This window comes from Thermobia domestica, chromosome 10 (genome assembly GCF_964235325.1).
Source record: "Thermobia domestica chromosome 10, izTheDome1.hap1.1, whole genome shotgun sequence".
NCBI lineage: Eukaryota > Metazoa > Arthropoda > Insecta > Zygentoma > Lepismatidae > Thermobia > Thermobia domestica.
In genome coordinates, this window is record NC_137463.1 from 57,450,811 (window position 1) to 57,463,806 (window position 12,996).

The window sequence follows — 12,996 nt, forward strand, 5'->3', positions numbered from 1 at the left end:
TGCTTTTCGAAATCGAGACGAGACCGAAACACTCAGTCTCATCTCGATACAATTCTGTGGATGGTATCAAGACAGAGAATAGTCTTGGTCTCGTCTCGAATTTGGAACCGAGACGAGACCGAGACTACTCAGTCTCGTCTCGATACCATCTCTAGTGTTTTCTATGACATACATAATATACTGTAGTGGTATGTATAGTCTGTATACTGTAGTGCGTATGTATGGAGAAAATGTATTCGACTAATAAAATTTGGGTCCCCGGTTAACACGAATTCTTTTAACACGAACTCCTGATTTTTCAGTCCCTTGGAATTCGTGTTAACGAGGGTTTACTGTATAATTTAATTTCACAATTTGTTTCTTTTAAATAGAAGTATATAAACTGTACCTATTAAAAAATCAATTCTAAAGAGAAGTCCTTGAAAATAAAGTACACTTTCGATATTATTTTTCACCTACAAAACTTTGTCATAACTTTGCTAAATGTTTAAAAATGCTCTCTTTTACTACATTGTTTGTGCATGTTAAATGCATATTTCAACACGTTTAACAGCATAGTTGTATGGATATCTCATGAATTTTAAGTACACAAAAATTCGATGTGTATTAACCATCCACTTTGTACACTCAGTTGCTTAAGTGGACGAACTGAGACCTAAAGGAAAAGAGTTTTGTGCCCGAATCTCACAAGCAGTGGGAAATTTTAATATTATAGAAATTGGCCCTCCTTCCCTCTTAGAAGTGTAATTTTCAAGACTCTAAAATAGACAGGGTGTTTCAAAACAACACCGACAACGTTTGGGAGGTAATTCCTGACACCAAGATAAGACAAAAAGTATAGACCAACCTGGTTGCACAAATGCTTCCCTTCGGAATTATAGGCTGCCGAAAACTTGAAAAAATTGAACTTTAAAGGTTCATAGCTCCAATACTATACTGCCTACCGTAGTCGGGTCAAGACTTCACTGAGGAACCAGTGTGTCCCTATCCCAATATCCATGTTTCATAATCCTGCGGGACTTCTGCAACAATTTTTATAGAGGTAGTTGATGACTACTTCAAATTATGTGCGAGTAACCAAACTACCTCTATAAAAATTGTTGCAGAAGTATCTTAAGACTCTGAGACGTGTATTTTTGTATAACACACATATTAGTTCCTAAGTGAAGACTTGACCCGACGACGATAGGTCTATTACTTTTGGAGGTATGGACCTTTAACATTCATTTTTTCATATTTTCGGCAGCCTATAACACCGAAAGGAAGCATTTTTGTACCCAGCTTGGTCCATACTTTTTGTCTTATCTTGGTGTGAGGAATCACCTCCCAAACGTTGTCGGTCCTGTTTTGAAACACCCTATAAATTTTATTACTTTTAGTTAAAGTTCAAATATCGAGTTTCATGCATCCAGCTTAAGCAAATCCTTCTTTACTTTATAAATATTTTCTGAATAAGTAATGGGGAATTCGAACATTAAAGAAAGTTCTTCTTTGTTCTTACCCTTTTATATGTTGAATTTTCATTTTTTTAAACAGCAAAGTTTATATACCAAGTTTCATTTTACTAGCTTCAGAGATTTGCGAGAGAAAAAAATATTCCACCCTTTTTACGATACATATTTCCAAACATTCTTTCTTATATCCTGCTTTCCTAAGAAAATTATTTTTTAATTAATTCAAAATTTAAGGCTCTACTTGTAGTACTATGCTCAGGAAGCCACTCATCTGAACTCTTTTCTATATGAGTACAGAAGATAAACACAGTCAAACAAATGGACTTCCATGAACAGTTTCCGATTTCTTATGACTAATTTATTCGTACATTTCTCACAAGTGTAGGTTTAAATTCACGCACTGTCAAGACCCAACTTTTAAAAAGGTCACAAACTAGAAATATAAATAATAATAATAATAATAATAATAATAATAATAATAATAATAATAATAATAATAATAATAATAATAATAATAATAATAATAATAATAATGTATGCATTTATGTACGTGTGAAATATGTATATATTTATTGTCTTATTGAAATTTCGTAATTTGGAAATACACTTTTTGTTTGTCTTAATATGAAAAAAAAAAAAGCCTGCTTTTACAACGATAACGTTGTATATTGTAAAATTTACCTGTGCCTGTTTGCAGGAAAGGGAATCAGAGGCGAATTTTGTGAGTAATTTTGTGTTTGTGATATTTAAGATGTGTATGTTGTTTTCAATTGTCATTTTTCATATATAATTGCTATGGTTACGAGGTAACATATGTGCTGAATAATAAGTCAAGATTATATGTGTTTAAAGCATTAAAAACTAGTATCAGAAATAATAATTTGTCTTTATCTATATATAAATGGAACCAGGTAATGATTAATTACTATATCGAAAGTGTTATAGCTATTTAAGGTGACTAACCTTACATTTTTATGGTGCAACGTAACCCGGGACCCTGTACAGTCTTGAAGATCAGTAAAGACGGGGTTTTAAGTTTATTTAAAGGGACTTATGAATATACAATATACGTGTTTACGTAGTGGAAGAAAGATAGAACGAAAGGTAAATATGGCCAACGTACAGAATACTGATAAATCTATGACTAGCACAGAAGAAACCATGTTGCAATCTGTAACTATCAATCAAGTTATGGATATGTTGAAACAATTAAGCCAACAAATGAAGGAAGGTCAGACTCAGCACACTCACCAAATTAGGGAACTACAGGAAGAACAAAGTCAACAAATTAAGGAGCTTCAGGAAGATCTTGAGAAAAAGATCAACCAACAAACCCAAGATTTCGAGGCGAAATTTGAACAAATAGGAATATCTCACGAAAACAAATGGAAAGCCGTTCAAAGTGAACTTGCTCACATGAATCAATGCATTATCACCAGATTTGAGCGATACGATGGAAAATTAGAAGAAATAGAACAAAAGGTTAATGAATTTCAAGGGTCAGTAAATGATTTAGAATCCTCAGTATGCGTGCATGAGAACCATATTAAGCGGTTACAGGAAGAGGTCAATTTGCTGAAAGAGAAAGGTATCCCTGAGGATATATCACAAGAGGATGGACATGGACATGGGAACGAAGTACGCTCTGCCTTTTCATCTCGACGTAATCGTCCCCATAGCAGAGTAGTGAAAATCAATACGTCATCAAGCGGTGAAGAGGAAAGTATAGATACAGAAAGAAGAGGGAGACAGTCATCCCGACGTAATCGTCCCCATCGCAGAGTAGTGAAAATCAACACGTCATCAAGCGGTGAAGAGGAAAGTATAGATACAGAAAGAAGAGGGAGACAGTCATCCCGACGTAATTTTAACAGACGTATGAAAATTAATACAGGTAAACGCATAAGATTTAGTGAGGTTAAGTCTCTTACTAGATTTAGTGGAGTACCAGAGGATATCACTGCTAGATCGTTTCTAGAAAAGTTTGAAGATGAATGTGGGCTGATAGGTATAGACGAGTCCCAATATCTAAAATTGTTGCCACATGTGCTACTACCGCCTTGTCTAACTTGGTATAAAGCTATTAGGAGCAGTTTGTACTCATATTCTGACTTCAAAAATGCTTTACTGTCAAATTATGAGAACGATTTCATGATTGCAAACAGAGATGCCATTTTAAGAACTAAATCCTACAGTCCAAAACTCCATGGAAGTATTACCGAGTTTGTGGTATCAACATACAATGAGCTAAGATCTCTGAATCCCACTTATCCTGAATCCCGTATTATTGCATCCATCCGAATTTTGCTGCCATACAGGTTACAACAATTGTTAATGACTGTACAGTGTATTAGCTTCAATTATTTGATCATGCTTGTTCAAAGCTATGAAAGTCAGTCAATAATTCACAATAATAATAATAATAATAGAATTCAGGATAGAGGTCAGGTTAATTCTAGACGTAATCCAATCCAGTATGCTTCTGTTAGTAATATTAATGTGCAAGCTGATAATCATTCTAATGTAACTGGTTTTAATAATAGAGGGAATAACTATAATGGTACCGGTAATCAAACACAATCTAGTTGCAGAAATAGAACTAGAAACTTTAGAAATGGCAACAGAAATTTCAACAGAAATAACAATTATCGCAGATTTTCACAAAATCGATTTGCAGATGGCAGGAGTTTTGTAAATAGAAATCCAAATAATGCAACTGTGCCTAATCGTCATGGAAATACTATAGATTGTGGGATACAATGTGACTTAAATGAATGTATAAGGCAACATAATTTAAACTAATGTGTGCTGATGTGGAAGGGGTTGAAACCATATCAGCATTGAGTATTTCTAGTCAACTTTCGGATTATGAAACTAATTTAAAACTTTTAGACACAAATATTATTTATCAATATATACCAGTCGCCAACTGTTTTTGGAATTTCGATGATGATATGGAAATAAATCAAGGCACTACTGATAAAGATTTTGTCTTTTTAAAAACATTCTGTACAGCAAGAATTAATATAACAGTTAATGCCTTTCCTATTCATGCTTTAATTGATACAGGAGCTACTGTGTCCCTTTTATCATATACTTTTTGGCGTGAAATTACTAAAGATTACTCGAACCCAAGATTACAAAAAATAGATAATTTATTATTGGTTGATTATACCGGTAAGCATAAAAAGAAAGTATTAGGCAAGACTCAAGTAGAAATCGGTATCCAAAATTTTAAGATTATAATCCCTATATTGGTTATTAATGAATTGAACGAAAAAATATTAATTGGATTAGATCTTCTGACGCAGCTGCGTACAGTATTAGACTTTGAAAACAAAACTTTTAAGATACAAACACTAGATGATGTCATAATCCATAAACTAATCCCGGCTACAGATAACATTGCCTCTCAGTGTTTACCTTTTGAAAATAACGTTTTAAACATTAAATGTAATGAGTTGAAAGAAAATCATTCTAGTAATATGGTAAAAGAACCGTCAATGGTGGAAGATGACAATTCTTTACATAAATGTGTAGATGAAATTTTAAATTCCTTAATGCTTATTGATAAGGAAATAGCTTCATCATTTAAAGATATAATTTGTAAACATAAAAGAGTATTTTCAAATAAACCAGGCTGTTGTAAAGATTTTGTTTATACAATTGAAGTGGATACCAAAGATCCTATTGTGACAAAACCGTACATTGTTCCTTATCGTTATCGAGAAAATGTACGTAAACAAATAGCCGAAATGCTAGCTCAAGGGATAATACGGCCTTCACAGAGTGTTCATCTTAATCCAATACATGTAGTGCCTAAAAAGGACGGAAAACATCTGAGAATCGTAATGGACCTCAGAAAATTAAATTCACATATTAAATTGCAACAGGTCCGATATCCTCCTGTAGATGAGATCCTCAGTACTTTAGAAGGTAACACCATATTTGGAAACTTGGACTTAGTTATGGCGTACAATCAAGTATCGCTAGATGAAAACTCCAAACCATATACTGCCTTTTTATTTGAAGGCCAGCTATACGAATACAATCGTGTCGTATTTGGATTAATTAATGGTAGCGCTGCATTAGCTTCTTGTTTAAATAAAGTGCTAAAGCAAGACTTACGCAGTAACGTAGTGTACTATGCAGATGATATTTTGATCATGGGAAAAACTCCAAAAGACTATTTAAAAAATCTTGATATAGTTCTTGAACGATTAGGAAATTATGGTTTAACTGTAAACATCGAAAAATCTAAATTCTTTCAAAAATCTATAGAATTTTTGGGTTACTTAATTGATGCCAATGGAATGTGCTACAGTGACTCCAAAGTTCAAGCTATTAGAGATTTACCAATTCCTACAAATTTAAAAGAAACACGACAGGTGTTAGGTCTTTTTAATTGGTTTAGGAGATCTATTCCTAAATTTGCTGAAATCGCCGAACCATTATTTTCCATTACAAAGAAAGGAGTACCATGGCGATGGGGAGATGCACAGGAACAGAGCTTTCAATCTCTAAAAGCTTGCATAATGAAAAACATCCGTCTAAACCATCCCGATTATAATCGTCCTTTTTTTGTTCAGTGCGATGGAGCACTTACAGGCATTTCTGGTATACTTTGGCAGCCTGGGAGTGATACTAATGAGCCATGTGTAATACATTGTGTGAGTCGGACGCTGAAAAACGCAGAAAAGGGATATACCATCACGGAAATTGAATTATTAGCAGTGCGATTTTCGTTACAAAAATTTGCTCCATACTTGAGTGGATGTCATTTTACTGTAATTACTGACCATAGCTCCCTGTGCCATTTAAGGAAAATTCAGGGGTACAATAGTCGACTGTTAAGGTGGTCATTAGAACTTCAATCCTTCGATTTTGACGTTAAACATATAAAAGGAGTGGATAACATACCCGTGGACACGTTGTCTCGATTATTCCCTAGCGAAAGCCACCAGGTGTTATCGATAAATGTCTTCAAAATTTTACAAGAAGACATTTCCAATATTTCTGTCGACGAATTGCAAAAATCTCAGAGAGAATATGAACCATATGCAAAAATCATTCAACATCTGACAGCATGTCCAGATAAATGTGATTGCCCTCGTTCTTGGAACACCCTGTATCGTATGTCGAACAATGTGTTGGTAATTAAGGATTTTAAATTCGAACATCGAAACAAAATTTGTGTTCCACCAAAATTGGTACCTTACATATTGAAAGCCTATCATGACGACTTTGGGCATTTTGGTTATCTAAAAGTATATTCTCTCATAAGTAAATCTTTTTACTGGAAATCGTTCCGAACTCAGATTAAGAATTACATTAATGATTGCGAGGAGTGCATGAAGATTAAGCATAACTATCGTTCCATATATAAACCCATGATGTCCATAATACCAGAGCGACCACATTCATTCATCTCCATAGACTTATATGGCCCGCTTCCAAGAGCTTCTACTGGTGAAACTTTTCTACTCACGGTAATGGATATTTTCACTAGATATGTAGTAGCTTATCCATTACGGAGAGCTACTGCATCAGCGATAGTCAATCGTATTCTGAATGTATACATTCCTCATTGTGGCCCGGTTGAACATGTACTATGCGATAATGGTGGACAGTTTAAAAGTCATGTGTTCTTACGTGGCATGAATAATGCAGGTATTAAAGTGCATTTTGTGACTCCGTACCACCCTAGCAGTTCTGTAGTAGAAAATATACATCGCCATTTAGGTATGTTATTTCGCCATTGTTGTCGTGATAACCACAAAGAATGGATTAAATATGTGACTGAAATTACTTATTTTTTAAATTATTCGGTATCGGATACCCTAGGAGTGGCACCCGCAAACATTCATAATGGAACTGATTATGTTGCTCCCATAGAACAACATTTTGGAGTCCGGCTTGATAAAAATAGTGAAATAGATTATTCACATTTGATAAGCATGATTCATTTTCGAAGAAAACAGAAATTTAAATCCCGAAATCAGAAAATTGATGAACAGCAACTGGGAAAAATTAAAATTCAGCCAAAGGATTTAGTTTTTGTACGGTTACATCCTCAAAGCGACGCCGCATTAAAGAGGATATACAAATTTTGTGAGTTGTATGCCGGACCTTATTTATGTACTAAACAATTTAGTCCTAAAGTATTTGAACTTATGGATATAAAGACAGGCAAAACTTTAGGATTACGTAACATCGATGAAATTAAGTTGTGGAAACCTACTGAGAAGACTAGAAAACGGTGGTTGGACTTAGTTCGAACTTTAATTCCTTCTGAGGTCATGACGCATGCAAATATTGAGACCAATTAACAAAGGAATTCTTTCTTTAAAAGGAGAAAAATGAAGTGTTTTGTGGATATATAAATATATAATTTAATTCATTGTATTTTACGTTGTGTCCTTTTGTTATTGTGTTGTCAATTTGATATATCTTAGAATTATGTGAGTAATTTGATGTTAATGTACCATACCAATGATTTCGTTTGAATTTGTTCTCTGTGGATTTGTTGAAGATTTGTTAATTTGTAGTTCATATCAAGAAATCATTTTAAAAATGTATTGTATTATATTTATATTTAAACTATGTTTATATTAGAACGATGGTACTTATACAGGGGCTGTTCAAAAAGTAAGTGTCTTAAAGTTTTCCAGGGTTCTTTCCTTTGTAGTCAAACTACTACGGAAGTCCGCATTCGGGCCCCATTTACAACGATAACGTTGTATATTGTAAAATTTACCTGTGCCTGTTTGCAGGAAAGGGAATCAGAGACGAATTTTGTGAGTAATTTTGTGTTTGTGATATTTAAGATGTGTATGTTGTTTTCAATTGTCATTTTTCATATATAATTGCTATGGTTACGAGGTAACATATGTGCTGAATAATAAGTCAAGATTATATGTGTTTAAAGCATTAAAAACTAGTATCAGAAATAATAATTTGTCTTTATCTATATATAAATGGAACCAGGTAATGATTAATTACTATATCGAAAGTGTTATAGCTATTTAAGGTGACTAACCTTACACTTTCATAGAAAAGTTTGCAGACTACACCCCTAAATGTCTATGTATTGGTTTCTTCAAACGTATTATGTTGTATTACATTAGTAATTTAAAGTTATTTGTTGATTTGTTTCTTGCTTATACATATCAACTTTGTCAAAACACACTGTGAAATATAGTAATTTTATTGTATAATAAATGTTCTTTGTTCAGTTTTAAATTTACTGCGTTCTTAATGTATGCAGTCAGTATTTAATGTTCACTTGTGAAATATCTATTGGGCGTTTTTCCTAATTAAGTAAGGTTTGGTGGGCTTTTCTCCTACTTTTGGAAAGTTAGAGTGGGCTTTTGTCCTACTTTTGGAAAGTTAGAGTGGGCTTTTGTCCTACTTTTGGAAAGTTAGAGTGGGCTTTTGTCCTACTCTTAATAATATATGTTGCAAGTCTGAATGCTTGCTTGATTTCAGAAAAGTCTGGCAGAATATGCTTTTTAAACATTATTATTTCATTCTTTTTTTTTTAGGAATTTGTCATGGGATTTTCGTATCTCCATTTGAAAGAAACGAATTTTTTAACCAATTATATAATTAATTCTTAGAATGAAATAGGTTATATAATGTAATTCATATATACCTGCAGAGCAGATAATGATAATAATTATTTTAGTAGTAACAATATATAGCGTTTCCGTTGGAATTAGCTACGTTCGTAACATTATTGCCAACTAGTTACTGCATCGTCGCAATTTCGCGTGGTGATGGCGAATTTCAAAACTAGGGCAAGTGAATGAAAAAGGAACAAGACCTAAAAGGCACACGTCCGAAACGGCATAAGACCTAAATGGCACAAGGCTTAAAAATCATTTATCGGCACTAGTCCTAAACGGCACAAGTAACAAATGGCATAAGACCTAAACGGCACAAGTCCTAATAATCATTTCGCAACACTAGACCTAAACAGCACAAGACCTAAATTTAGGTCTGGTGCCTATATTTTTAGATCTTATGTCGTTTAGGTCTTGTGACCTTTATGACTTATGAATGTTACCCGATCAATGCTTCTATGGCCACCTGGTGTCTCCTTAGCTACGCACCTGATACAATATAAATTTCATTAAGATGTAATGTTCATCTTTGGAACTAGTCCATTAAGAACCTCAACAAGTGTAATGTGTAAAGCGTAATTAACGGACTTTAATACGCATATGTTTATGCGTAACTTCGACTAAGAGCATCTTTCTTGATTATTCTTGTTGCTTGAAAGAAGGTACTTTCTTCTTCGTCACATATAAACTTCGTAACGATCTAATAGTTTTCTAAGATAGACTATAAAACACTTCAATGGCTGACAGTGTTCAGACCATAATTGTATGTACGATCACACATAAATTCGATAAAGGTGCACCAAATTTGATGATTCTTTATTGGATGAAAAAGTACTTTCGCCTTGTTTTTTCACATAAATTTCATTAGAATCTAATAGTTTCCGAAACTAGACCATAAAACTCGTCAATGGCTAACAGTGTTCATACCACAATCGTATGTATGATCACGCATAAATTCGGTATAGGTGCACCAAATTTGATGATTCTTTTTTGGATTGAAAAAGTACTTTCTCCTGATTGTCTCACGTAAACTTCATAAGGATCTATACTTTCCGAAACTAGACCACAAAACTCCTCAATGGCTGACAGTGTTCATACAATAATCGTAAGTATGATCACACATAAATTCGATGAAGGTGCACCAAATTTGATGATTCTTGTTTGGATTGAAAAAGTACTTTCTCCTGTATGCCTCACGTAAACTTCATAAGTATTTTATAGTTTCCGAAGCTATACCATAAAACTCCTCAATGGCTGACATACCATAATCGTAAATATGATCACGCATAAAGTCGATGAAGGTGCACAAAATTTGATGATTCTTTTTTAGATTGAAAGAGTACTCTCTTCATGTTGTTTCACGTAAACTTCATAAGTATTTAATAGTTTCCGAAGCTATACCATAAAATTGCTCAATCGCTGACAATGTTCAGATCATAATTGTATGTATGATCACGCATAAATTCGATGCAGGTGCATCAAATTTGATGATTCTTCCTTTAATGGAAGAATTACTTTCTCCTTGTTGTTTCACGTAAACTTCATAAAGATGTAATAGTTTCCGAAGCTAGACTATAAAATTCGTCAATGACTAGCAATGTTCAATCAATAATTCTGTGTATGATCATGTAATTTAGGTGCGTCAATTTTAATGATTCCTTTTTTCTTTGTAAGAGTATGATTTCGCGGTGGTTAGATATCAATTTACTTGAATCTAATGATAGTCGTCGAAGCTAGACCATTAATTCCTTCCGTAACTGACAGTGTTATTATTGTAATTAACCCGATGTAATTGTATAGTTGTTAACATTATTATCATATTAATTCTAATTTGTATTCTGCAATGGGATCTATACCAACGTAAATTGTGTACAGCGATCTAATCTTTGTTCCTCTTATTGGAATATTGTCCTCCCCATTTTCATAATTTCTCCAATATAGATATTACGTATCATTGTTTGAACTTCGTTTCCTCTATTTTTCCTATCTATATCTAATTCATACTGACTGTCAATGACTAGATAATGAAATATAACTGTATTATGATGTTGATTATTATTATTAGTTACTTACGAAAATCTTACATATTGATGAATATCCAATGGATGGGGCTAATATGTTGAAGAACATGGTCGCTACTCACTGTCTCTATAAGGTCATAGTTTAAAACCATTGGACAATGACCATTATAGTTTTAAGTCATATTCCACTGAATGATGGGACAGACAATAACATTAGCTGCTCCCTTTCTCAAGAAAGTACGCGAAAAGGAGGAGAAGCCAAACAAGAAAAAAACCTGGTGTCAAGAGACTGCAGTAGTATCATGCAAACAAAAATTCTATTCTTGGCGTTACGTTCCTTTAATTCTCATACGACGATATGTACATGAATTCATGACTGTTTGTACACAAACAATTTTTGCTTATTCCATTATTCTACCTAGTTTATCTCACTCCACTTTGCTCTAGTGGTTCTCTCTGCTCTTTCTCTGATTTTCAAAGCGTGTTCTTGTGTTGAAAATCGGTCTGTCTTAGAAGTGAGTGGGATAGATGGATAAGTTGAAGTTAACATACGACAAGAAGGAACTGAACGATATGACAAGCAGTAATCTCAAGTGAATTCACTTGAATGCAACAGCGAAATAGTGTTAATGAACTCTCAGATTTTTCTCATTATTATTATTATTATTATTATTATTATTATTATTATTATTATTATTATTATTATTATTATTATTATTATTATTATTATTATTATTATTATTAGTTGAAAGGGTCATCATTGCGATTATGAAAACCTACATTTTATTTAGTAATCTTACACTCGTTCCTGTACTTCCTTATAATGCTTTGTGCTACCACCGTGAAATTAAATTGTTAGTACCGTTACTGCCTGCCAGACTCCACGGTCGATTCTTGTCTCCCCACACGGAAAATCGGTTATCTACCACATACCATGTCTAACACAAAGTTTCCTACTGACTTTCCGCCTGTGGGTGTGGATGTATCTGTTTCGTTCATTCGCTTTGTTTGTTTGTTTGTATACATATATATGTGTGTGTGTGTGTTTCTATCTGTGTCTGGAGGCTATGTGTCCATGTATGTCACGGTGTCATTAGTGTACGATGTTAACCTGTAACTCCATTAATGTTTTTCAAAGAGCTGGTACATGTTAGTTTAGGGTGACATTTCGTTCAAACTTCAACCCCATCAATCACGTAATTATCTGCCTTTCACTTCATTTCTAATGCACAGTATATAGGATCGTGTTAGCTCTAATTCATTATATATATATATATATATATATATATATATGTGTGTGTGTGTGTGTGTGTGTGTGTGTGTGTGTGTCTGTGGCTTTTCTCTTTAGAGAAGTGGGGAAACACCTCGGAAAAAATGAAATCCTTCAGTGTAACGTCCCAAGTATATGCCCTTTAGGCTAAAGGAAACGCTGATTAACGCAAGTGAATGATAATGAAACAACAGATGGAATGAGAACTTGGGAGGAAACGGGAGTACCCCCCCAAAACCGACGGATATTATGTTCTCCATCACAAAATAAGTTGGCCGGGGATCGAATCAGTAACTACACGTTCGAGAGGTAAGCGTTCTACCACTGAGCCACCGTGCCACCCGGAAATCACGTCGATGAAAATTAAAATTTTATTCCTACAATCTAAGTAAACAAACTTACTTAATATCCTAGTCATTGCATATAGGACTTAGGATACTTGCTGAGTTTTCTTCCCTTGTGTTCAAGCGATATGATTATAACTTTTTTCCGCTGTAAGCGCTCTCTCTCGGCTACATAGCTAGCGTATGCTGCCCTTTTGAAACTTATATGGTTCAGATCCCGCGTGAAGCTTTAAGTCCACGTCTCACATAATCACGTTGATATCAAGCATTGGTAAGAGGATA